At 44.1% G+C, this 26,565-nt stretch overlaps 1 protein-coding gene and 1 long non-coding RNA gene across 2 annotated transcripts in view; one reads left to right on the top strand and one right to left on the bottom strand.

The window, feature by feature from the left end:
* LOC135524346 (semaphorin-3E-like) overlaps nt 1-26,565 on the top strand; it is a 58,098-nt gene that overhangs the window by 4,677 nt on the left and 26,856 nt on the right. The window lies entirely within an intron of this gene.
* On the bottom strand, nt 48-1,682 carry LOC135525269 (uncharacterized). Its single transcript, XR_010453109.1, has 5 exons — nt 1,595-1,682; nt 1,369-1,501; nt 814-1,239; nt 561-719; nt 48-128 (listed from the first exon to the last, which is right to left on the bottom strand). It is a non-coding gene; the product is annotated as an uncharacterized LOC135525269 (long non-coding RNA).

Here is a 26,565-nt window from a genome sequence, read left to right as displayed (position 1 = left end):
ATTTTCATCCCCTTACTCATTGGCCCTCCCACTGCCCCCCTTGCGGTCGGGTGTATATTTCAGGCAGGTTGACATCGGCTGTAGTATTCCTGCCTCTGTACTCTTTGATTCACCAAGACTCACATCTGCTGTAAAGGGGGGAAACAAATATTATCTAGAGAAGATATTCAAATGTGGTAGAATATCATGATTTGGATTCCCCTGTACCTAAAATGACTCTGCAAAGGTTGGAGTCCTCAAAGGTCCTTTCTCTTTGTTTCCTTTCATATTCATCATTGACATGAGGCCATTTGTCTGCTTTCAGTCTCAAACACAATATAGGTTCTTCACAAGCAACACACCATGACCTAATTTAAAATTGTAACAAATATGTAACAGTTTACTAGTGCATTACTCTCTACACCCAGTCCGGGATGTCTTTTCCCCCAGATTTCAGATCAGAGATAAATGTAATTTTACAAAAGGACACTAATGCATTACACATGTACAGGATTTTAACATCCAGTACTTTATGGCAATATGTCATTCAATTCATACCATTGAAACATTTCATTTCTCACCATGTATTTTCAAACATCGTTCTCCGTTCGCTGCTCTTCCATCTTTAGTAAATCTTCCTCCGTTTCGTTCAGGTTGAAATTGAATTCCTCAACCAGACTAGGGCGACTGTCTTTAAGAGGTCATGCATCTCACAAAGGAGATATATGCCCCTTGAAAGTCTGAAACAAAGTAGTTTTACATTTGTTCACTTCCAAGTATAAACAGCTTAATTTCAATATCATTAAAAATGGTTTAAAAAGAAATGTGTCATACTTGCTTCTGGCGAAGAAAAAGGGTCTGATCCTTTGCAATCTCTCATCTGAAGAGGCAGAAGCAGAGTCTTGCACATGACCATCCCTGGAGCATGAAAGCTCAAAATTCTCTGCAAGAATATATTGGACATCATGGCAATTCTTGGTAAAATTAGAATGCCTTCCCCAAATACATCAGTCAAGAATGAGAAATAGGAGTTGGCTTAAGTTGTGAAGGATCCTCTCACTGTAATCACTTGGTGGCTTGCGCTGCATTTTAGTTTGCCATTTCTCTATCCCCACACTTGGTGGCTTGTGTGGTGTTTTAGTTTGCCATTTCCCCTCACCACCAATACTTGGTAGCTTGCAGGGGCTTTAGCCTTTTGCTTCTTACTGGCACTGGCTTTCTGGTGTTTCGGAGTAGATTTTAGTTGGGGCTTGGGTTGGCCTACAAAAATAACACATGCAAGTGTAACATAACGTCCAGCATCTTTCTACACAAATTTGTAAGGCAAACTAAACACAATCTAATTTTACCAAACTTTTATTAACCAAAGTTTGAAATGGAGTTTCATACTTGCGTCTGTCACAGGAAAATGGTCTGATCCTTTGCAGCGATTTGGTGAGGGGGATTCCACAATTAAGAAGTCAGAAAGAGACCATGCCCTAATGCTCCAGGGTTAAGTCATGTGAGAGACAAAGAGAATTCGCTGTAAGAAAAGGTTGGACAACATCATGCCTCATTCTGAGACAAAATGATCAAGAGTAAGGAGTTGGCTTAAATTGTGAAGATTGGTCCTCACCGGCATTACTTGGTGGCTTGTGCTGTGTTTTAGCCTTTTGCTTATTGGTAGCAGTGGCACAGGTTCTCGTTCTTCAGGGCAAATTTTGATGGGGGCTTGGGTAGACCTTTCCCTGAAAATAAACATGCAAGTGTAAAATACCATCCAGCCTTTCTCTACAAACATTTGTCATGGTTTTTTTTAAGTGGAAGACTTAAAAAGTAAACCTAAACACATTACCAAACATTAAACCAAAATTCTACAACAGAATAGGGGCTTGGGCGTTAACCTCCCAAGCCCCTACGCCCTAGCCTGGTGATCCAGATGGATGTCAGCTCAGTTTCACGTTTGTTTCACTACACTAACAATGGTGAAAAATTGAGTGATTCTGTCTGGGTTGAGGCTACCTTCACACACGCTTGTAGATTTGAAATGATCAGTTAAAGTAACGTGGTAAAATGTCCTCCCAGTCAATAAAAAGACGGTTGTTCAGTGGTTAGGGTTTAGGGACTGATGAGTAATCAGCATTGCAGGCTACTATACTTACGTGCTGGAACTTGGAGGAAGTAGTTGCGCGTGGTGGGATTCTAAACACAACAGAATAAAAAGATACAGAATAAAAACAGATACAGAATGAAAACCATGCCAAGCAAATTGAATTTACACAAACTGTCAAATTGTGTTAAAACATAACCATTACAAATAATTGTAATGTACTTATCTTTCTGTTTCTCTTGGAGATCTCCACTTCACTGGCTTTGGGGATTGACATCTTCACATTGCTGTTTTGATTCTGAATGGTGGGGTGAGGTTTCGAACTATTGCACAGTCATTTTTAACAACCAGCAGTTTTCACTTGTTGCATTTTTAAGTATAATGTATCTTCCATTTACCCAATGTCAGTTTTATCCTCAGAAGCTGGAATGACTCTCATTTAAGAGAGTGTGTGGACCAATCATTTATTACTTTGTCATATTTATATGGGGGCCACCACAAAGTTTGGTCTTTGATCCAGTACTCTGCAATAACATCTACTTCCTTCTAATTTTCCATCAACACAGCATTATGGCCCACATCCTCTGAGATTAGAACCTGGGGAAATACAGACAATATAATAGAAAGTACTGACACTACAAACCATGACAATGTATAACGCAAGGAGGCCAAGATGCAAAAACAATAGAATTAATTTAATCCATGCTTGAAATAATACAAAAAAGGAACGGCGCATACCGTATGTTTTGGTCTCATACCTTCATCCGTGCTGTACAAACAAATGAAGAAGACACATACTTAAGTCACACAAGCTGTGCATAACAGGCGCAACAAGTACAAGCAGATTGTAACAGCGTTCTTCGTTTGTCGACAGAGAGTCGGACTGAAATGCAGCGTGTTGGTTACTCATGTTTTTAATAGAACAAATGAAGATACGTGGAATAACAAAAACAACAAACGGAACGTGAAAAACCTATACAGCCTGTTTTTTTATATATAAAAAATAATTTATTATCTTCAATACCATTCATTCTTTACAACTCATAATTTACATACATACTCAAATAATGGTATTTTTTAATTAAACTAATTAAATTAAACTAAACATAAACCCCAAACAAAACCTTAGGGGAGCATCTTCCCTCCCCGTCACCCTACAAAATACCTTTCCCTATCTCCCCGTCCCTAATCTATCCTCTTACAAATCTAAATGACACCCAGCCCTAAACCCCCCTTCCACCTCTCCCGAGCAGCATGCTGCCCCCACTTCCTCTCCTCCCTCTTCATCCTCCCCCTCAAATCTCCTTCCACTCTCCTCACTATCCCTTCCACCCCCCAATCTCTCCCTGTCTTCTCCATGTTCAGCCTTGCTTCCCACAGCCCCCGTTTAAAGAGACCATTGAGAAGCCAGAGCAGAAACCTGTCCCTATCCGTCCCTCTCGCTCTCCCTACACCTCTCTCTAACCTGGCCCACGTCAATACAAAATCCCCCTTTACCAAACCTAACAACACCCGTGCCCTAGCCCATACTACTCCGGCAAAGGCACAGTCCCAAAAGACATGACGCACAGTCTCCTCCCTACCACAAGAGGATCTTGGACAGGTGGGGGATTGCACTAAACTATACCGGTACAAGATGGAACGTACCGGCAGACACTTATGAAGGCTCAACCAATTCAGGTCCTTGAGCCTGTTGTCCAGACCCCGCACCTGCACTCCCTCCCAGACCACTTCCGAGAAGCCTACTACAGGCGCCGGACTCTCTGCCTTTCTGACCTCCTCGTACAGGTGCCTATGATCTAAACCTACTCGGGCAACTTCAACCTCAGGGTGCGCACGCAGCCACTTGGCCGCATGACCAAAGTGCCTCGGCAGCTGTTCCGCCCGAGGACCCGTGTTAGACCACACCATTATGCTTCTCGCGTGATACAAGAAAAATACCCGCAGGAGGTAACCGGACGGGTGTATCACTGGCTGAGCAAGCTCCGTTAACAAGAAAGAAACAAAAATTGTGTCCAGCTTGAGGGGGAAATGTGGTACCCCCCTACCTCCCTCCCCGATGGGACAGATCATGCGTGCCCTGGCGACCCACTCATACCTGCCACTCCACATAAACTGAAAAACAAGCCTCACTAGAGGCCTCCTCAGACAAGCCGGCAATGGGTAGATGTATGCCAAATACAAAAGCGACGGCAAGACATCCACCTTTAGGACCAGGACTTTGCCCATAAAAGACAAATACCTAGCTTTCCACATTGCTAGCTTCCTCTGTACCACTGCGTTACGCATGTTCCAGTTTAGCGTTGCTGAGCCGGAGGTCTCAAAATGGTCCCCAAGAATCCAAAGGGCCCCCTCACAGAGAGATAACCCCCCAGGCACATCCAGAACTGCTCCCGACACTCGAGTCGAGTGAAATCCCCAAAGATGGCAAGGGACCTTGTCAGGCACGAGTCCTTGCACAACAGCAAGGAAGTGTCGTCGGCGTACTGCGTCATCTTAACACGCAGTCCACCACTTCCAGGGATCAGCAAACCTTCCAAACCTTTGCAAGTAGCTTGTAATCTACACACAGCATGGTCAATGGCCGCCAGTTGCCAAGGTCTGTTACTTCCCCCTTCTTATATAAAAGTGACAGCACACCAACAGCCATTGATCCCCCCGGGACCCCGTCTCAAGGATGGCCTTCAAGACTTCGAGGACCACTGGTCCAAGTATACCCCAAAACTTGAGATAAAACTCAGCCGGCAGCCCATCCATCCCAGGCACCTTCCCTTTTCCCATCCTCCTAAGAGCGCTCTCAACCTCTTCTAGTGAGATCTGGGCCTCCATCACTTCTCTAATGTCCTCCGGCAACCGCCTGGACAAGTGTTCTAAAAACACATTTCCCTGCTCTACATCTATTTCCCTTTCCTTAAATAAACCTTGGAAATGATCAGTTGTCACCCTGACCATATCCTCTGGTTCTCTAACTATACTACCATTTTCTTCCCTAACACCATGCATTACCTTCCTACTCTGTCTTGCCCTAACCAACTTAAAGAACATAGCAGAACAAGTCTCATTATGTTCTAGAAAGCCACTATGCGCACGCTCCAGGAAAGCTCGAGCCTTCCGCTCCTGCAACTCCCTGAGCTGCGCCTTTAGGGTTGCGGATCTCTCCCAGTCAAATGACCCGCCGAGGTTGCCTGCCTCGTATTCGAGTTCAATTAACCTTTGGATACGATCCACCTCCCTCCTCTCCTCCCTTTTTTTCCTCTTACAATACCCTATTATAAAAGCCCAAATCCTCACCTTAACTAATTCCCACCACTCTAACACCCCCTCGCACATGGACCGGAGGCCCTCAAGCCTCGTAAAGAAACCATAAAACCCGTCAACAAAAGCCTGCTCCTCCAGCACATCCCGATCTAGCTTCCAGTACCCCTTACCAAAGAGACAGACTGGCGACCCCACCTGCAGGAGCACTCCGTCGTGATCCGAAAAGAAAACAGGCAACAGCCGCCCAGACAACTTACCCAAAGACTTGGGTACAAAAATATAATCGAGCCTCCGCTCAACCCCCCCTGGAGTTACGCCATGTAGGACCATCCATTTTCGGAGTAGTGTGCATACCACCATCTACCAGACCATGGCAAGCCATTAGCCTAGCAATGGCGCCTGCACTGTTATCCCCCCTCTTCCTAAATCTGTATTAAAATCCCCCCCAATCACTAATTTCCTATTTGTGACACACAGGGGCGTCAGACAGTCCACCATCTCCTTCCTGTCTGCCACCACCTGTGGCCCATACACCACCACTAATCTAAATTTACAATCCCTTATCGTGACATCCACCCCTATAACCCTCCCCTGCATTACCACAAAAGAATCCTCCACTTTTACCTCCCTGTGCCCACACAAAATCCCTACCCCCGATGAGTGCACCCCCCCCTACACCCCAAACCGACTCCCCCTTGTCCCACTCCCTCTTAAATCTACTAACATCCCCTCCATCCCTCAGGTGAACCTCCTGTAAAAAACAAAAATCAAACCCCACACCCTCCAAATAACTAAAAACCACCCTCCTCTTAACAATATCTCTTAAACCCCTTACATTTAAACTAACAAAAGTAAAATTAGACTCCATGAAAAAATAAAACATGTAATACACTCAAATTCTAAACTCAGACAGAAAAAAAAACAGGAGACTCACCCGATGCTCCCCTGCTCCATATCTACCGGTGAGAACACCACCGTAATCCCAACATCCCTCCCTCTTCCTCCATCACACCATCCCAGGATGCAGGAATAGTGTTTGGCTCCGGGGTGCCCTGCACCCTGGGTCTACCCCCACAATCCTCCCCCTCTCCAGTGTTGCAGCTGGTTTGGAAAAAAATTGGGGAGGCTGAGTCCCCAAACAAAAAAACTCCCCACCTCCTCCTGTACCCAGTCCTGAGTCTTGTTAGGTGTGTCCCCACCCAAATGAAGTTGAGAGCCTTGGGAAACCAGTAGCAACCCAGAGGTTTCTCCCACCCCCATCACTCTCTTGGCCATCCCCTCCCCCTCACTGTCAGCCAATTGCCCAGTACTGAGAAGAAGACCAGTACTGAGATGAAGCCCAGCCAGGCAGTTGAATCCGGCGGATCCTGGTTGACTGGCGGATCCTGGCTGACTATCAGATCTGGCAGATCCTGGCTGACTGGCGGATCCTGGCTGACTGGTGGATCCTGGCTGACTGGCAGATCCTGGCCGACTGGCGGATCCTGGCTGACTATCAGATCTGACAGATCCTGGCCGACTGGCGGATCCTGGCTGACTAGCAGATCTGGCAGATCCTGGCAGATCTGGAAGAGTCTGGTTGACTGGCAGATCTGGAAGAGTCTGGCTGACTGGCAGATCTGGAAGAGTCTGGCTGACTGGCAGATCTGGAAGAGTCTGGCTGACTGGCAGATCTGGAAGAGTCTGGCTGACTGGCAGATCTGGAAGAGTCTGGCTGACTGGCAGATCTGGAAGAGTCTGGCTGACTGGATGAGTCTGGCTGACTGGCAGATTTGGAAGAGTCTGGCTGACTGGCAGATCTGGAAGAGTCTGGCTGACTGGCAGATCTGGAAGCTGACTGTCTGGAAGAGTCTGGCTGACTGGCAGATCTGGAAGAGTTTGGCTGACTGGCTGCTTCATGCTGACTGACAACTCTGGCTGCTCCATGCTGACTGGCGGCTCTGGCTGCTCCATGCTGACTGGCGGCTCTGGCTGCTCCATGCAGATTGACAGCTCTGGCAGCTCCTTGCAGACTGGCAGCTCCTTGCAGACTGGCAACTCCATGCAGACTGGCAACTCCATGCAGACTGGCAACTCCATGCAGACTGGCAACTCTGGCTGCTCCAAGCAGACTGACAGCTCTGGCTGCCCCATGCAGACTGGCGGCTCTAGCTGCTCCATGCAGACTGGCAACTCTGGCTGCTCCATGCAGACTGGCAGCTCTAGCTGCTACATGCAGACTGACAGCTCTGGCTGCTCCATGCAGACTGGCAGCTCTAGCTGCTCCATGCAGACTGGCAGCTCTAGCTGCTCCAAGCAGACTGACAGCTCTGGTTGCCCCATGCAGACTGGCAGCTCTGGCTGCTCCATGCAGACTGGCAGCTCTAGCTGCTCCATGCAGACTGGCAGCTCTAGCTGCTCCATACAGGCAGGAGGCTCCGGCAGCGCTGTAGAGGAGGAAGGCTCTAGAAACGCTGAACAGGCGGGAGACTCCGACAGCGCAGGAGAGGGAGAAAGCGCTGGCTGCGCTGAACAGGCGAGGCGCACTGAAGGCCTGATGCGTGGTGCTGGCACTGGTGGTATTGGGCCGAGGACACGCACAGGAAGCCTAGTGCGGGGAGCTGCTACCGGAGGGCTGGGGTGTGGAGGTGGTACTGGATAGAGGACACGCACAGGAAGCCTGTTGCGGGGAGCTACCATCGGAGGATTGGTGTGTGAAGGTGGCACAGGATGGAATGGACCGTGAAGGTGTACTGGAGAGCCTGAGAGCAGGACTGGCACAGGACGTGCAAGGCTAGGTAGGTACACAGGAGGCCTAGTGCGTGAGGCTGGCACATTTTTCACCAGCCGACTAACACGCACCTCAGGACTAGTATGGAGCGCTGACTCAGGTGCCATTAAATCCCCGACACGCTCCGTCGGACGAATCTTATACCTAAAGCACCAAGCTAGCAACTCCCTCATTACTTACTCCTCCAATTTCCCCATTAACTTCTTCAGAGTCTCTGCTTCGCTCACCTCCAACACCGGTTCTGGTCTCCTCCTTGGCTCCTCACGATAAACAGGGAGAGTTGGCTTAGGTCTGTCTCCTGACTCAGCCACTCCCTCTCTGAGCCCCCCCCCCAAGAAATGTTTGGGGCTTCCATTCTCCTTCCATTCTCCTATAGCCCTCTTCGCACTGCTCCAGCGAATCCCAGGCGGGCTCCGGCACTCTCTCTGGGTCGACCGCCCACCTGTCTATTCTTCCCACGTCGTATAGTCCATACTGTACTCCTCTTTGGGCTGCTCCTGTTTCCTCTTCTCCTGCTGCACCTTTGGGCGGCTACACTCCCCTGGTTTAGCCCAGGGTCCTCTCCCGTCAAGGATTTCCTCCCATGTCCAGAAATCCTTAATTTCTCTTTCTCTCCTCCTCTTTGGGCTGCTCCTGCCTGTTGACACGCTGCTCGGTCCGTGTGTGGTGGGTGATTCTGTAACGGCGTTCTTCGTTTGTCGAAAGAGAGTCGGACCGAAATGCAGCGTGTTGGTTACTCATGTTTTTAATAGAACAAATGACGATACATGGAATAACAAAAACAACAAACAGAACGTGAAAAACCTATACAGCCTGTCTGGTGAACACTAACACAGAGACAGGAACAATCACCCACGAAATACAAAGTGAAACCCAGGCTACCTAAATACGGTTCCCAATCAGAGACACCGAGAATCACCTGACTCTGATTGAGAACCGCCTCAGGCAGCCAAACCTATGCAACACACACCCCTAATCAGCCACAATCCCAATAACTAAAAAACACACTAAGAATTACAACAAACAATAAACCCATGTCACGCCCTGGCCTGACCAACTAATTAACTAAAACACAAAATACTAAGACCAAGGCGTGACACAGATAGTGGATTAGAGACTTGCGAATGCATATTAACGAGGACTATAGTATAAGAGTATCAAAAATGGACAATTTAAATGTCACATATAATCTATTGCTTCTGATATTCTAATGAGGCCCAGACGGTTGTCTCTTTCCTTTTATATGTGACATTTATCACTAGCCACTTTATATAATGTTTACATACCCTACATTACTCATCTCATATGTATATACTGTACTCGATACCATCTACTGCATCTTGCCTACGCCGTTCTGTACCATCACTCATTCATATATCTTTATGTACATATTCTTCATCCCTTTACACTTGTGTGTAGATAGCTGTTGGGAAATTGTTAGGTTAGATTACTCGTTGGTTATTACTGCATTGTCAGAACTAGAAGCACAAGCATTTCGCTACACTCGCATTAACATCTGCTAACCATGTGCACGTGACACATTTTTTGGGAGGGGATTTGATTTGATTTGTCTGTTTTTGATACTCTTATATATAGTCCTCGTTTATATGCATTGACTCCCGATTCGCCAGCCTCTAATCCACATTCTGCTTGCAACTGTTGCAACTATTACGCACAGCAGGTGTGAGATATACACTACCAGTCAAATGTTTTAGATCACCTACTCATTCAAAGGTTTTTATTTATTTTTACTATTTTCTACATTGTAGATTAATTATGAAGACATCAAAACTATGAAATAAAATATGTTTATGTAGTGAATAAAAAAAGTGTTAAACAAATCAAAATATATTTTATATTTGAGATTCTTCAAATAGGCCTTGATGACAGCTTTGCACACTCTTGGGTTCTCAACCAGTTTAACCAGTTTAACCAACTGAGAAAAAATATTCCAAATTAGTCCATAATATCGCAGAAACATGGCAGAAGATGATAATTAGACACAGAAAATATCTTGAGAATGTATTTGGCTTCTTAAGGAAAGTAAAAACAATGGCTGCAGTCCTTCAGGAAAACATGTAACTCCACAACCTCAAATGATTCCAGCTGAATTCCACAAGAACAAGGTAATCCAAACTTTAAGTGTAAACATTAGGGAAGCCAAGAAAAAAGATTCAACAGGTTTTAATAAGATGCCCTCATTCCACAAGGTGGTAGGTAAAAACATAAAAAGCCTCAAAAGATACTCAAAAAATAAATAAACAAGAACAAAAAACAGAATTCCACAAGAGCGTCCACCGGGATCAACAAGAGTACACAGAATACTAGGGCTGGGTGCTAACATACAAACACAGAGCAAAGAACTGAGGGAAACTAAGGGTTTAAATACAATCAGGGGAAACGAGGCACAGGTGCAAATAATAATGGGGATCAAGGGAAAGCAAAAGGTCAAAAAGCACAATGGGGGCATCTAGTGACCAAAAACCGGAACAACCCTGGCCAAATCCTGACACAGAATATAATAAACAAAACTCCCATGCCGTGCGGTGTTGACAAGGGGGTACAGGAACAACCCCTAGGAAACACGTTCCTACCAGCTGTCTCGGGGTGGAGGGCCCTGAACTACGAATGAGGTCAGGGTCCAATGTCTTTGGCAGGAACCCAGGAGCGCTGGGACCAGCTCTAGGATCTTGCACCCGGGGGAATCCAGTATCCGATGGACGGTAAGGGTGGCCTCCAATGACACGAGTCTGTCTGCCAGGACAAGGGGAAAAACAACAGGTTTTAATAAGGAAATGTGAAACGGGGATTAATCTAAGGGATCTGGGTAAGTGTAGGCGTATAAGAAACTGGGTTAGAGAGAAAAGTCTATGACTTGTGTGGCTGGAGTCTGACAATTGTTTGACCCTTCCTCTGACACCACCTGGTATAGAGGTCCTGGATGGCATGGCAGGCAGTTTCCATACCAAGTGGGGATGCAAGCAGTCAGCTCTTGATAGCGCAGCTGTATAACTTTTGGAGGATCTGAAGATCTCACTTATTTTCAGCCTCCTAAGTCAGAATAGGCATTACTGTGCCCTCTTCACAACTATTTTGGTGTGTTTGACAATGATAGATCCAATGATCACCTCCTTTGTCTTGCTCACGTTAAGGAATAGGTTGTTGTCCTGGCACCACACTGCCAGGACTCTGACCTCCTCCCTATAGGCTGTCTCATTGTCGTTGGTGATCAGCCCTACCACTGCTGTGTCATCTGAAAACTTGGTGTCCATGACCACGCATCCGTGGGTGAACTGGGAGTACAGGAGGCCACTAAGCACTCACCCCTGAGGATACACAGTGCTGTGGGTCAGCATGGCGGATGTGTTGTTGCCTACCCTCACCACATGGGGGCAGCCCTTCAGGAAGTCCAGGATTCAGTTGCAGAGGGAGGTGTCCAGTCCCATGGTTCTTATATTTGTGATGAGCTTGGATTGCACTATGGTGTGGAGAGTTTTCAACATATACATAGTTTTGATGATTACGGTGAAATTAAATTGATGTAACAACCTGTTAGTCAGGTTAAGTCATTGTATTTCAGTTTAAGTTTAACCTAATTTCAATCTTTGCAATTCTGTTTGAAATTATATAAAAACACTAGTGGTTGAGGACTTTTTGCAAATCCAAATAGGTTTCAAACATAGATCCAAAGTCACAATATGTTGAAACAAAGTTGATTCAACCGGTTTGTGTCCAGTGGAAACATTCATATTTCACCCAAGTCATTACTAGCCTGGGGGAGAGGAGCTGCTCTGACTGACACTCAGACACAGACAGACAGACAGACAGACAGACAGACAGACAGACAGACAGACAGACAGACAGACAGACAGACAGACAGACAGACAGAGATGGAGGAAGACATTCTCCAAAGGAAGAGGTGTCTCTGTGACTGACATTCACTTAACCACAGGAAAGGAGAGAGAGGAGAGGAGAGAGTAGATAGTGGGCACTGGGACAGGCTTGAGGCTACTATCACAGTCAACCCTGAACTGGAGCTGTAGCGTGTTCTGGCTGGTAGAACATTCTGTAGAAGCCTGCTGGCTTATCCTATCATAATGGAATGAAAAACTTCTATGCTTTAATGTGTCTCTGCCTGCATTTACACCCACCAAATAATAATGGACACCGACACACCGACACACACCGACACACACACACACACACACACACACACTGACACTCACACATACACACAACTGTTTTGGTGTGTTTGACACACACACACACACACAGGACACAGGAGAGAGAGAGGAGAGAGTAGATAGTGGGCACTGGGACAGGCTTGAGGCTACTATCACAGTCAACCCTGAACTTCTTCCATCCCGCCTTTCTCTCTCTCTCTGCTGTAGCGTGTTCTGGCTGGTAGAACATTCTGTAGAAGCCTGCTGGCTTATCCTATCATAATGGAATGAAAAACTTCTATGCTTTAATGTGTCTCATGGTCTCTGCCTGCATTTACACCCACCGACATACCCAACGACACACACACTGACACACCGACACACCGACACACACCGACACACACACACACACACACACACACACCGACACTCACACACACACACACACACACACACACACACACACACACACACACACACACACACACACACACACACACACACACACACGAATAGCGGGAATGCTTTAGTATGTGTATGCCTTGAAGGCAGATCAGGGAGAGAGAGGTATGTGGTTAAAGTCTTTGTTTGTAGCCCTAAGGGGCTGAACTATCACAATATTATCATAATATCTGCTAGCCAGGAGAACAGGGTGGAGGAGAGGACTAATTCAATCTAACTGGTTGTTTTTTTCTGGATGTGGACCCAGTTTATATCTGGTTCACAGGTGCTATACTATAGAGATCAATAGAATCTGCCCTTTAGATCTGTGGAAATATGCTCTCGAATGGACGCACTCCAGGAATGCGTTTACAGGTCAGAATTATTTTGGGAATGTCATCAGAGCTTCCAAGGTCATCCATATGGATCCTTCAGAGCTCTGACATTGACATTCCATCTTAGTTTCTGTAAAGGTTCATATTATCATTATCTCTCTCCTCTCTTCCATTCCATTCCATTCCACTCATCTCATCCTCTTTCCTCTCCTATAACTCTTCTCTGAACATTTCACCACAAGTGTACGATCAGTTATTTTCCAACACTGGTGATATTTTCCGTCGAACTCAATTGACTTTCATAATAATCAGCTTAGAAAATCTCCTTTTGTATCGTGTTACAATCACAGACTGTCTCCAGTTTCCAGAGAAGAACAGACCTTAAGTCCTGCATGCAGCTCCTCCAAAGACCTTAAATTCACTTTATGAGAGCCTTATACACTCTCGTTGGGCATGGTTTTCCGCCAATCAAAACCTTTAATCCTAGTGATCCATCACCACATCTGTATGATTGTCTAAAGATGGCAGCCAGAGGGATGATCTAACCATAGAATTGTAATGACTAGAACGGACATCCTCATAAAATAAAACATAAAAACACTAACAGAGCCTTAGAATACATTATATGTCTGAAATTATATGCGGACTTGCATTATCTGCATATTGTATCCCTGTAATGAACTCTTCCCGGGTAAAACAAGCATTCCGTTATGCTGTATGTCTAATGAGAGGTTGTTACTGCTGGCATGTGTCAGAGTCATGGTGGGATGGAGGCAGCGGGCCAAATGAAGAGGCGGAGGGAGACAAGGAGCCAAAACATGATTTATCTCTCTTCTACCATCTCCATCTATATCTGTCCTCACGCTTGGCTTGAAACAGGAGCTTCACTATAATTCCAACACACAGTTTTATAGAGCTTCAATCTGGTTATTAGCTAAATAAATACCCGAGACTGGCAGACATTGGACTAATCTAGAGTATTGGAGGATGTTCACGGTGTTATTAATTGTGAATAACATTAATTGTTATAACTAGGAACCATGGCCAAACCTGTCATGTCAATGTGAATCCAACATATCCTCCTTCCACTAGCAGTTAGCTCTCCATATTGGCATGTTCTCTAGGCATTGCAGATTGGATCTTCTGATTCATACATTCCGACCTGGGTTCAATCCTAACTGTCACCACATCTGCATAATGGCTACCTGTACAGAGGCTCTCCCCATTGAATGTGTTTAAAGAAAGCATTATGAGTTTAGGAATCACAGAAAACTCTGAGCAAAAGGTGTTACAGGGATTGAAAGTGATAGGTACTCCTCTGCAACTTCTGTTCACAGGGAAAAGTATTATTCTACCCCACAGTAATGTCCAATCCATCAGATAATTATTCAAATTGTCTGCTCCAATTCCTCAGAAATAACATCAGACACCAAGTGTAATACAGAGAGACAGACGGGCAAGACTGCTAAAATATATTTTCGTGAAATGTGTCTGATTTGAATAGCCAAAATGTGTTTCTGCTGAAGACCACAGAACTGACTTAACATTTGACAAAAATTGGGATACTTCAAACAGTATCTCTGGCAAAGTAATATTTATTTAGAAAGCATAATCATTTTGTAACATTGGTACATATTTTTTCTTAAACCTCGGATTTTCCTTCCATGGGGATTTAAGTGTCCAGATGATAATGTCATATTGTTTAGACCTAGCTAATGTCAGACATGTTCACTTAAAAAACTAGTGGTGGAACATTTTCCCCTCAGACAACTCAAACAGTGAGTTGCTAAAAGCCCTCGTGGCCCATACTTAACCAGGACACTACTTAAACAACATATACTATACCTATTACATACATCCACACAGTTAAAAGCACACAGTATATACACTACATTAACAAAAGTATATGGACAGCTGCTTGTCGAACATCTCATTCCAAAATCAGGGACAATAATATGGAGTTTGTCCACCCTTTGCTGCTATAACAGCCTCCACTCTCATGGGAAGGCTTTCAACTAGACGTTGGAACTTTGCTGAGGGGACTTGCTTCCGTTCTGCCACAAGAGCATTAGTGAGGTTGGCACTGATGTTAGAGGATTAGGCCTGGATGGCAGTCGGCATTCCAAATCATCCAAATGATGTTCGTTGGGTTTGAGGTCAGGGCTCTGTGCAGGCCAGTCAAGTTCTTCCACACCGATCTCGACAAACCATTTCTGTATGGCCCTCAATTTGTGCACAGGGGCATTGTCATGCTGAAACAGGAAAGGGCCTTCCCCAAACTGTTGCCACAAAGTTGGAAGCACAGAACCATCTAGAATGTTAGTGTGTGCTATAGCGTGAAGATGTCCCTTCACTGGAACTAAGGGGCCTAGCCCGAACCATGAAAAACAGCCACAGACCATTATTCCTCCTCCACCAAACGTTACAGTTGGTACTATGCATTCAGGAAGTTAGTGTTCTCCTGGCATCCACCAAACCCAGATTTGTCCGTCAGACTGCAAGATGGTGAAGCATGATTCATCACTCCAGAGAACGCATCTCCATAGTCCAATTGCGGCAAGCTTTACACCACTCCAGCCGACTCTTGGCATTGCGCAAGGTGATCTTAGGCTTGTGTGTGGCTGCTCGGCCAAGGAAACTCATTTCATGAAGCAACTGATGAACAGTTATTGTGCTGACGTTGCTTCCAGAGGCAGTCTGGAACTCAGTAGTGAGTGTTGCATTCGAGAACAGACATTTTTTACACGTTACACACTTCAGCACTCAGTGGTCCCAATCTTTGAGCTTGTGTGGCCTACCACTTCACAGCTAAGCAATTCTTGCTCTTAGACGTTTCCATTTCACAATAACAGCACTTACAGTTGGTCGGAGAAGCTCAAGCGGGTCAGACATTTGATGAACTGACTTGTTGAACAGGTGAAATCCTACAACGGTGCCTTGTTGAAACTCACTGAGCTCTTCAGTAAGACCATTTTACTGCCAATGTTTGTCTATGGAGATTGCATGGCTATATGCTCGATTTATACACCTGTCAGCAATGGGTGTGACTGAAACAACCAAATCCTTTAATTTGAAGATGTGTTCATATGCTTTTGTATATATATATAGTGTGACATATATATATACAGTTGAAGTCGGAAGTTTACATACACTTAGGCTGGAGTCATTAAATCTCGTTATTCTACCATTCCACAAATTTCATGTCAACAAACTATAGTTTTGGCAAGTCGGTTAGGACATCTAGTTTGTGCATGACACAAGTAATTTGACTGTGCCTTTAAACAGCTTGGAAAATTCCAGAACATTATATCATGGCTTTAGAAGCTTCTGATATGCGAATCTACATCATTTGAGTCAATTGGAGGTGTACCTGTGGATGTGTTTCAAGGCCTACCTTCAAACTCAGTGCCTCGTTGCTTGACATCATGGGGAAATCAAAAGAAATCAGCCAAGACCTCCGAAAAACAATTGGAGACCTCCACAAGTCTGGTTCATCCTTGGGAGCAATTTCCAAATGCCTAAACATTCCACGTTCATCTGTGCAAACAATAGTACACAAGTATAAACACCATGAGCCGTCATACCGCTCAGGAAGGAGATGCGTTCTGTCTCCTCGAGATGAACGTTCTTTTGTGTGAAAAGTGCAAATCAATTCCAGAACAACAGCAAAGGACCTTGTGAAGATACTGGAGGAAACAGGTACAAAAGTATCTATTCCCACAGTAAAACGAGTCCTATATCGACATAACCTGAAAGGCCGTTCAGCAAGGAAGAAGCCACTGCTCCAAAACCGCCATAAAAAAACCAGACTACAGTTTGCAACTGCACATGGGGACAAAGATCGTCTTTTTTGAGAAATGTCCTCTGGTCTGACAAAACAAAAATAGAACTGTTTGGCCATAATGACCATCATTAGGTTTGGAGGAAAAAGGGGGAGGCTTGCAAGCCGAAGAACACTATACCAACGTGAAGCATGGGGGTGGCAGCGTCATTTTGTGGGGGTGCTTGGCTGCAGGAGGGATTGGTGCACTTCACAAAATAAATGGCTTCATGAGAAGGGAAAATTATATGGATATTTTGAAGTAACATCTCAAGACATCAGTCAGGAAGTTAAAGCTTGGTCGCAAATGGGTCTTCCAAATGGACAATGACCCCAAGCATACTTCCAAAGTTGAGCAAAGTGGCTTAAGGACAACAAAGTCAAGGTACTGGAGTGGCCATCACAAAGCCCTGACCTCATCCTAGAGAACTTTTGTGGGCAGGACTGAAAAGGCATGTGCAAACAAGGAGGTCTAGAAACCTGACTCAGTTACACCAGCTTTGTCAGGTGGAATGGGCCAAAATTCACCCAACTTTTTGTGGGAAGCTTGTGGAAGGATACCCGAAACGTTTGACCCAGGTTAAACAATTTAAAGGCAATGCGAGCAAATACTAATTGAGTGTATGTAAACTTCTGACCACCTGGGAATGTGATGAAAGAAATAAAAGCTGAAATAAATCATTCTCTCTACTATTATTCTGACATTTCACATTCTTAAAATAAAGTGGTGATCCTAACTGACCTAAGACAGGGAATGTTTACTAGGATTAAATTCAGGATTTATGGAAAAACTGAGTTTAAATGTATTTGGCTAAGGTGTATGTAAACATATGACTTCAACTGTATATATATATATATATATACAATGCCTTCGGAAAGTTTTCAGACCCCTTGACTTTTTACACATTTGTTACGTTTCAGCCTGATTCTAAAATGGATTAAATAATGAAAAATGAAAAATCCTCAGCATTCTACACACAAAGCCCCATAATGACAAAGAAAAAACATGTTTTAAGACATTTTTACATAAACAGAAATATTTTATTTACATTGCTATTCAGACCCTTTGCTATGAGACTCGAATTTGAGCTCAGGTGAATCCTGTTCCAATTGATCATCCTTGAGATGTTTCAACAACTTGATTGGAGTCCATCTGTATTATATTCCAGTGGTTGGACATTATTTGGAAAGGCACACACCTGTCGATGTAGGGTCCCACAGTTGACGGTGCACGTCAGAGCAAAATCCAAGCCATGAGGTCGAAGGAATTGTCTGTAGAGCGCCGAGACAGTTTTGTGCCGAGGCAAAGATCTGGGGAAGGGTAACAAAATCTTTCTGCAGCATTGAAGGTCCCCAAGAACACAGTGGCCTCTATCATTCTTAAATGTAAGAAGTTTGGAACCACAAAGACTCTTCCTAGAGCTGGGCGCCCAGCCAAATTGAGCCATCGAGGGAGATGGGCCTTGGTGACCAAGATCCCGATGCTCGCTCTGACAGAGCTCTAGAGTTCCTCTGTGGAGATGGTAGAACCTTCTAGAAGTACAACCATCTCCGCAGCACTCCACCAATCAGGCCTTTATTGTAGAATGGCCAGACAGAAGCCACTACTTAGTAAAATGCACATGACAGCCCACAAGTATTGTGGTTGCAGCATCATGCTGTGGGAATGTTTTTCAGTGGCAGGGACTGGGACTCGGGGGAAGGTTCACCTTCCAACAGGACAACGACTCAACAGCCAAGACACCTCAGGAGTGGCTTTTGGACAAGTCTCTGGATGTCCTTGAACGGCCCAGCCAGAGCCAGGACCTGAAAGAGCTTGAGATGATCTGCAGAGAAGAATGGGAGAAACTCCCCAAATACAGTTGTGCACCGGGGCCTCCCACTCTTCTTTCTATTCTTGTTAGAGATAATCTGCACTGTTCTGTGAAAGGAGTAGTAAACAGCCTTGTACAAGATCTTCAGTTTCTTGGAAATTTCTCATATGGAATAGATACTCAATTAGTCTAAAGAATGTCAGTTGTATTGCTTCTTTAATCAGAACAACAATTTTCAGCTGTGCTAACATAATTGCAGAAGGGTTTTCGAATGATCAATTAGCCTTTTAAAATTATAAACTTGGATTAGCTAACACAACATGCCATTGGAATACAGGAGTGATGGTTGCTGATAACGGGCCTCTGTACACCTATGTAGATATTCCATGAAAAAAATCAGCCGTTTCCAGCTACAATAGTCATTTACAACATTAACAATGTCTACTACACTGTATTTCTGATCAATTTGATGTTATTTTAGTGGACAAACAATGAGCTTTTCTTTCAAAAACAAGGACATTTCTAAGGTGACCCCAAACTTCTGCATGGTAGTGTATATATACTGTATGTGTGTTAAACATATTTTAAACCACTTCAGAGTGCCTTCTACAATAGGGCGAGAGGACATCAGCTGTCTTTACTAAAAGGTTTTACTGCGTGGAAGTATGTTAGAAATATTTAAGGTATATGTGGTTTAAGCAGTGTAGTGGTGAAGTATGGCCGATGAAAGCTTTTAGCAGCTCACTGTTGTCTGAGAGGAACATTTTTCACTACAAAATGTTAGCGACAGCAGTTTATCTTAGTGTCTGACACTAATCATAATGTCTGACATTAGCTCTATCTAAACAATCTGATATCATCACTTGAACACTTTATGAAATAATATATATATATATATATACTGTGCTTCAACTTTGACATAGCTATTCCCTTCCTGAGCCATTTTAAAGTTGGGCCATTTTAGTGAGATAGCACATTTTAGATCTTTCCACCGTTTGCGTTCTAATCATTTCTGATCATCCATTGCTCTGTTCCACCCTTATGTCTGGCCCTTATTCCTCTGTTCAGTTGTTGATGTTCTACTGTGCAATGTGCAGGTAGTAATTACCAGTACGGAGCCACCCTCTGAGCGGTAAAATAAACCTTCCCTCCCAGACTAGAACAGAAGAGAGCTGCTGTATATGTTTAACTGTCTTAACTGGTTTAAGCTGGAGGTGGGTTTGTGATGATGAATGAGTTGGGGAATACCAGTGTTGCATGAAGTCCTTTGTTTTTTAAGCGAAATGCTGTATCTTTTAAATTAGGGTGATTTTTCTCATTAAACATAATGTGTAAACTGAGGAGCTGTATTAAGTCTGTTCTGCCTACTCTATAATTACTACTATTCTCTCCACTGACTGGTTCAGCTCTGGTGATAAAACAGAAATAATACAGCTTTATAAAGTATTTATATAATACTTAAACCACCTGGAGAGGATGTGAGAGGGCCATGTTCTGAATCACCTCAGGGGACGGTGTCTTTAGCACCTTATAGGATTCTCTCTCTCTCACTCTCTCTCTCTCTCTCTCTCTCTCTCTCTATGGTGGAGTTTGCTGAGATATTGGATGTAACTTTTTAGGTCCGTTACAATTAAGCATTATTAATAATTATGTAAATATTGGCCAACAAAGGTACTGTTAAATTACAATCTCTCTCTCCCTCTCTCTCTCTTCATGTTGAGTGTGCTCCGTAGCTTATTACTATCGTGTCCAGCAGGAGAAACAACTGGCGAGACCGTGACTTCTGCTCTGACCTTTACCACTGTACAAACACCAGGGTGAGAGAAAGGGAATGAGGGGACGCAGAAGGTGAAATGGTCATATTTGATCAGGCAGCACATTGCAATCTGTTTGCCTATAGCTAGCAGGCCCTCCATTTCCTCACTTTAAATGAACCTCTGCCTTTACTATCGCCACAGACACACCATGGAGCACATAGGGTTTAGGGTTCTAGAGAGGAATTTTGCTGGGGGTTCTACTTTACTCGCTGGGCTTTAATCTAACTCCATCATTATAGACTCTCTGTAAACTCTAAGAGGCTATGTCTCGTTGTGTCTGACGTGAACAGGGCTAAAAAAAATACTAGCACTCTGATGTCTGTCTCTCCTTTGGGCTACAACAAGGTTTGACACCCCATAAAGCACTGCAAACTCCATTCACATTAAACTTAAAACAGAGTCGGGGTGAACCACATGAAAGTGTGTTTGTTCTGTTGTTGTTCTCTACAGGCAGTATTATGTCAGGCAATCTGGTTCTCCTGCTTTCCAGATGTACACACTCATTCAAAGATCAGAGGTTGCTTCTCCAACCTTCTCTTCTCCTTCTTCTGTTGTCATCCCTACTCTTTTTCTCTGCTTTCCCAACTCTCTGTTTTAACTCACCACCACCTCTTCATCTACCCCTCTACCCCTGTTACCCACACTGCCGTTCTCGTGTCCTCTTCCCCTCTCTTCTTTCTTCTTCCCCAGCTCCTCTCTTCTGCCCTAGCCCCCCCCTTGTCCCCCTCCCATCCTACTCAACGTGGCTCTTATTGTACTCTGTGACATCGTTCCCCCATGTGTGGTGGTCCGGGAGCCCTCCCGAAACGTGACTTTAAACTGATCATTTGGGTACATGTTCAGGGATGTTTGGGGTACTTTTGGTACTTAGGGTTTCTGTTGGGTACCTGTTTTGGGTTGTTTGGGGTACTTTTAGGTACTTTGGGGTTCTTTTGGGTACCTGTTTTGGGATGTTAAGGGTACTTTTGGGCAGTTGTGGAAAAATTACCCAATTGTCATACTTGAGTAAAAGTAGAATGTGACTTTAGTAAAAGTCTAAAAGTATTTGGTTTTAAATATATTTAAGTATCATAGTATGTGTAATTGCAAAAATATACTTATCAAAAGTAGAAGTAAAAGTAAATAATTTCAAATTGCTTACATTAAGCAAACTAAACTGCAAAATGTTATTGTTTTTATTTTATTTAAGAATAGCCAGGGGCACACTCCAAGACATACAAAGAAGTATTTGTGTTTAGTGAGTCCGCCAGATTAAAGGCAGTAGTGATGACCACGGATGATCCCTTGATACGTGTGTGAATTGGACCTTTTCCCTGTCCGGCTAAGCACCACCTTTTGGGTGTCAGGGAAAATGTATGGAGTGAAAAGTACATCTATGTCTTTAGGAATGTAGTGAAGTAAAAGTAAAAGTTGTCAAAACTATAAATATGAAAGTATTGATACCTCAAAAAACTACTTGAGAAATACTTTAAATTATTTTTAATTTCATAAGTACTTTACACCACTGCTTTTGAGGAGATTTGGGTTCATTTTGGGTACCTTTTTGGGGTTATTTTGGATACTTTTGGGTTCATTTTGGGTTGTTTGGAATGATTAGTAGGACCCCATGTGGTTAGTGCTGGCAAGGCATCAACTTTTTCCAACAAATATAATTATAGATGGGTGGGTTGTTTAACAACTTTTGTGTAAAACAGATGGGGTTGTCATAGAATCAAAGGACTGTTTGCAACATGTAAACTATATTTTTACGGGCTCCTAACCAACTGTTTTGTTAGTTTAATTCATTTTCGTTTTCGCTTTGTTTCAAACTTATTTAGTACATAATGTTGCTGCTACAGTCTCTTATGACCAAAAGGATTATTGACATTAGAACAACGATTACTCACCTTAAACTGGACAAAGATATTTTCTTTAACTAGTCCGACGTGAAGGATACACTACTTTCTCGAGACCAGGCCCGAATCCCTGTCATTCTCGTGAAGAAAAAATGGAGAAAAAGGGGGAGGAGGTCGGGGTTCCTTGTGAGAATTCGTAGGCGAGTGAGTAAACCTTCACCACTATCCATACTATTGTCCAACGTGCATTAGAAAATAAACTGGACGATCTACAATTAAGACTATCCTACCAATGGGACAATAAAAACTCAATCTGAACGACGACACGGGTAATATAGGGCTGGCTGTGTTTTCCATGCATTGGCAGGACAGAGCTACTACGTCTGGTAAGACAAGGGGCGGGGGTGTGTGTCTATTTGTCAATAACAACTGGTGCGTAGTTAATAATATTTAAGAAGTTATTGCTCTCCCGAGGAAGAGTACCTCATGATAAGCTGTAGACCACTCTATCTACCAAGAGAGGTCTCATCTACATTATCCGTAGCCATCTATTTACCACCACAAACCGATGCTGGCACTAAGACCGCACTCATCAAACTATATAAGACCATAAGCAAACAAGAAAATGCTCAAAATGCTCATCCATTGAAAGTGGCTGTTCCACTGGATGTCAGAAGGTGAATTCACCTTTGTAGTGGGATAAGAGCCGGGGCTATTTGTAAATGTAAATGTAAATTTTAATGCAGGCAAACTTAAATAAGTTTTACCTCATTTCTACCAGCATGTCACATGCAACCAAAGAAAAAAAAACTCTAGACCACCTTTACTTCACACACAGAGAAGCATACATAGCTCTCCCTCGCCATCCATTTGGCAAATCTGACCATAATTGTATCCTCCTGATTCCAGCTTAGAAGGAAAAACTAAAGCAGGAAGTACCAGTGACACGCACAATAAGGACATGGTCAGATGATACGCTATATGACTGTTTTGCTAGAACAGACTGGAATATGTTCCGGGATTCATCCAATGGCATTGAGGAGTATACCACCTCAGTCAACGGCTTCATCAATAAGTGCATCGATGACGTCGACCCCACAGTGGCTGTACGTACATATCCCAACCAGAAGCCATGGATTACAGGCAACATCTGCACCGAGCTAAAGGTTAGAGCTGCTGCTTTCAAGGAGCGGGACACTAATCCGGTCGCTTATAAGAAATCCTGCTATGCCCTCAGATGAACCATCAAACAAGCAAAAGCGTCAATACAGGATTAAGATTGAATCGTACGACACCGGCTCTAACGCTCGTCGGATGTGGCAGGGTTTGCAAACTATTACGGACTACAAAGGGAAACCCAGCCACGAGCTGTCATGGTTCACATCAACACCATCATCCCGGAAACACTGGACCCACTCCAATTTGCATACGGCCCCAACAGATCCACAGATGAAGCAATCTCAATCTCACTCCACACTGCCCTTTCCCACCTGGACAAAGGAACACCTACAGTATGTGAGAATGCTGTTCATTGACTACAGCTCAGCGTTCAACATTATAGTGCCCACAAAGCTCATCACTAAGCTAAGGACCCTGGGACTAAGCACCTCCCTCTGCAACTGGATCCTGGACTTCCTGACAGGCAGCCCCCAGGTAGTAAAGGTAGACAACAACACATCTGCCACCCTGATCCTCAACACTGGGGCCCCTCAGGGGTGCATGCTTAGTCCCCTCCTGTACTACCTGTTCACCCAGCCAAACGCGAATCCAACACCAACATTAAGTTTGCTGCCAACACAACAGATCAGCAACAATGATGAGACAGCCTATAGGGAGGAGGTCACAAACCTGGACAGTGTGGTGCCAGGACAACAACCTCACCATCAGTCAATCAATCAAATGTATTTATAAAGCCCTTTTTACATCAGCCAAAGTGTCACGCCCTGACCTTAGAGAGACTTTTTATGTCTCTATTTGGTTTGGTCAGGTGGTGACTTGGGTGGTGATTCTATGTTCTTTATTTCTAGGTTTTGTGTTTCTATGTTTTGGTTCTCAATCGGGGACAGCTGTCTATCGTTGTCTCTGATTGGGAATCATACTTAGGCAGCCTTTTTCCACCTGTGTTTTGTGGGTAGTTGTTTTCTGTTTTGTGTCGGCACCAGACAGAACTGTTTCGTATTGTTCTACTTTGTTGTTTTGTTTCAGTGTTCAGTTTGAATAATTATCATGAACACGTACCATGCTTTGGTCCTCTTCTTCAGACGAGAGATACACGATGTCACATAGTGCTATCCATTAAAGTGTGCAAAACAAAGGAGCTGATCGTGGAATACAGGGCTGAACAGGTCCCCATTAACATTGGCGTTGCTGTAGTGGAGCGGGTTGGAAGTTTCAAGTTCCTTGGTGTCCACATCACCAACAAACTGTCATGGTCCAATATACTAAGACAGTCGTGAGACTGAAAAGATTTGGTATGGGTGCCCAGATCCTCAAAAGGTTGTACAGCTGTACCATTGAGAGCATCCTGACCAGTTGCATCCCTGCCTGGTATGGAAACCGCTCAGCATTTGACCGTAAGGTGCCACAGAGGGTAGTGTGCATGGCCCAGTACATCACTGGGGCCAAGCTTCCTGCCATCCGGGAACTATATACTAGGCGGTGTCAGAGGAAGGCCCTAGAATTGTCAAAGACTCTAGTCACCCAAGTCATAGACTGTTCTCTCTGCTACATCACTGCAAGTGGTACCGGAGCGCCAAGTGTAGGACCAAAAGGATCCTTAACAGCTTCTACCCCCAAACCGTAAGACTGCTGAACAATTTATCAAACGGCCACCCACTGCTGCTACTCGTTGTTTATTATCAATGCATTGTCACTTTACCCCTACCTACAGTATATGTACAAATTACTTTGACAAACTTGTACCCCCACACATTGACTCGGTACCGGTACTGTCACAACTTCTGCCGAAGTCGGTTCCTCTCCCTGTTAGAACGACGTTCGGCGGTCGACTTCACCGGTCTTCTTGCCATCACCGATCCACCTTTCATTTTCCATTTGTTTTGTCTTGTTTTCCCACACACCTGGTTTACATTCCTTCATTACTTGTTGGGTATTTCACCCTCTGTTCCCCCCATGTCTGTGTGTGAAATTGTTTGTTGTAAAGTGCTTGTGCACTCTGACTGGTTCGCGACGGGTTATTTTGTATCCATATTTTGTTGTTCTGGGTGCCGTTGGTTTTGCACATTAAACTGCTCTGGTTATTACCCAGTTCTGCTCTCCTGCACCTGACTTCCCTGTAGCTAGTCACACACCCCTTACATGTACCCCCTGTATATAGCCTCGTTATTTTTATTTTATTGTGTTACTTTTTGATTAGATTTTTTTACATGAGCTAATTTAGTAAATATTTTCTTAACTCTTTTGAACTGCATTGTCCGTTAGGGGCATGTAAGTAAGCATTTCACAGTACCTGTTGTATTTGGCGCATGTCACAAATAACATTTGATTTGATTTGATTTACTCTCCAAATGTTTATTGAAAAAAAATAGATATCCACAATAAGCACTTGTTGTCTCAGAATTACATTGTCTGTCAGCCATGTGCGTACTTGTAGTGAAGTCAGGTGAAGGAGAGCAGAGAATTGTGAACAGCAGCACACACTTTATTTCGGCAGGAGAGAGATTACAGACGGACGCAGCTGTCCAGCCAACAAGGCAAAGTGTAAAGCGCGCAAAAACCGTCACAAAACATCAATGTTTAATAATTCAAAACAAGCTTTGTGAAATAACACGGAGAGAACGAAGCCCATCTTGGCGCGTTACAAAAAAACACATAACACACAAACAATATCACACAAAGACATGAGGGGGAACAGAGGAATAAATACATTGAGTGATTGGGGAATATAAACCAGGTGTGAAAAACAAGACAATACAAATGATAAATAAAAAATGGAGCGGCGATGGCTAGAAAGCCGGTGACGTCGACCGCTGCAACGAACAAGGAGAGGAGCCGACTTCGGTGGAAGTCGTGACATTGTCACAGTCGTTGGTTAGCTAACTAGAGAAAGACATGGTGTCAATAAAAGATACAACAAGCTGAAACAAGCCACCTACGATTCATCACATGGCAACTTCTTGTTATTGTTGCTAGCTATCTGGCCATCCAGAATCATAACAACACACAGCCTTCTGCCTCTGTGATGTGCGTGCATCCTTTTCGTGACGTGTTTCCTCCCAGTCTGA

This window comes from Oncorhynchus masou, chromosome 31, assembly GCF_036934945.1.
Source record: "Oncorhynchus masou masou isolate Uvic2021 chromosome 31, UVic_Omas_1.1, whole genome shotgun sequence".
Taxonomy (NCBI): Eukaryota; Metazoa; Chordata; class Actinopteri; order Salmoniformes; family Salmonidae; genus Oncorhynchus; species Oncorhynchus masou.
The sequence above is the reverse complement of the archived record's forward strand: the minus strand, read 5'-3'. Positions and strand labels throughout refer to the sequence as shown.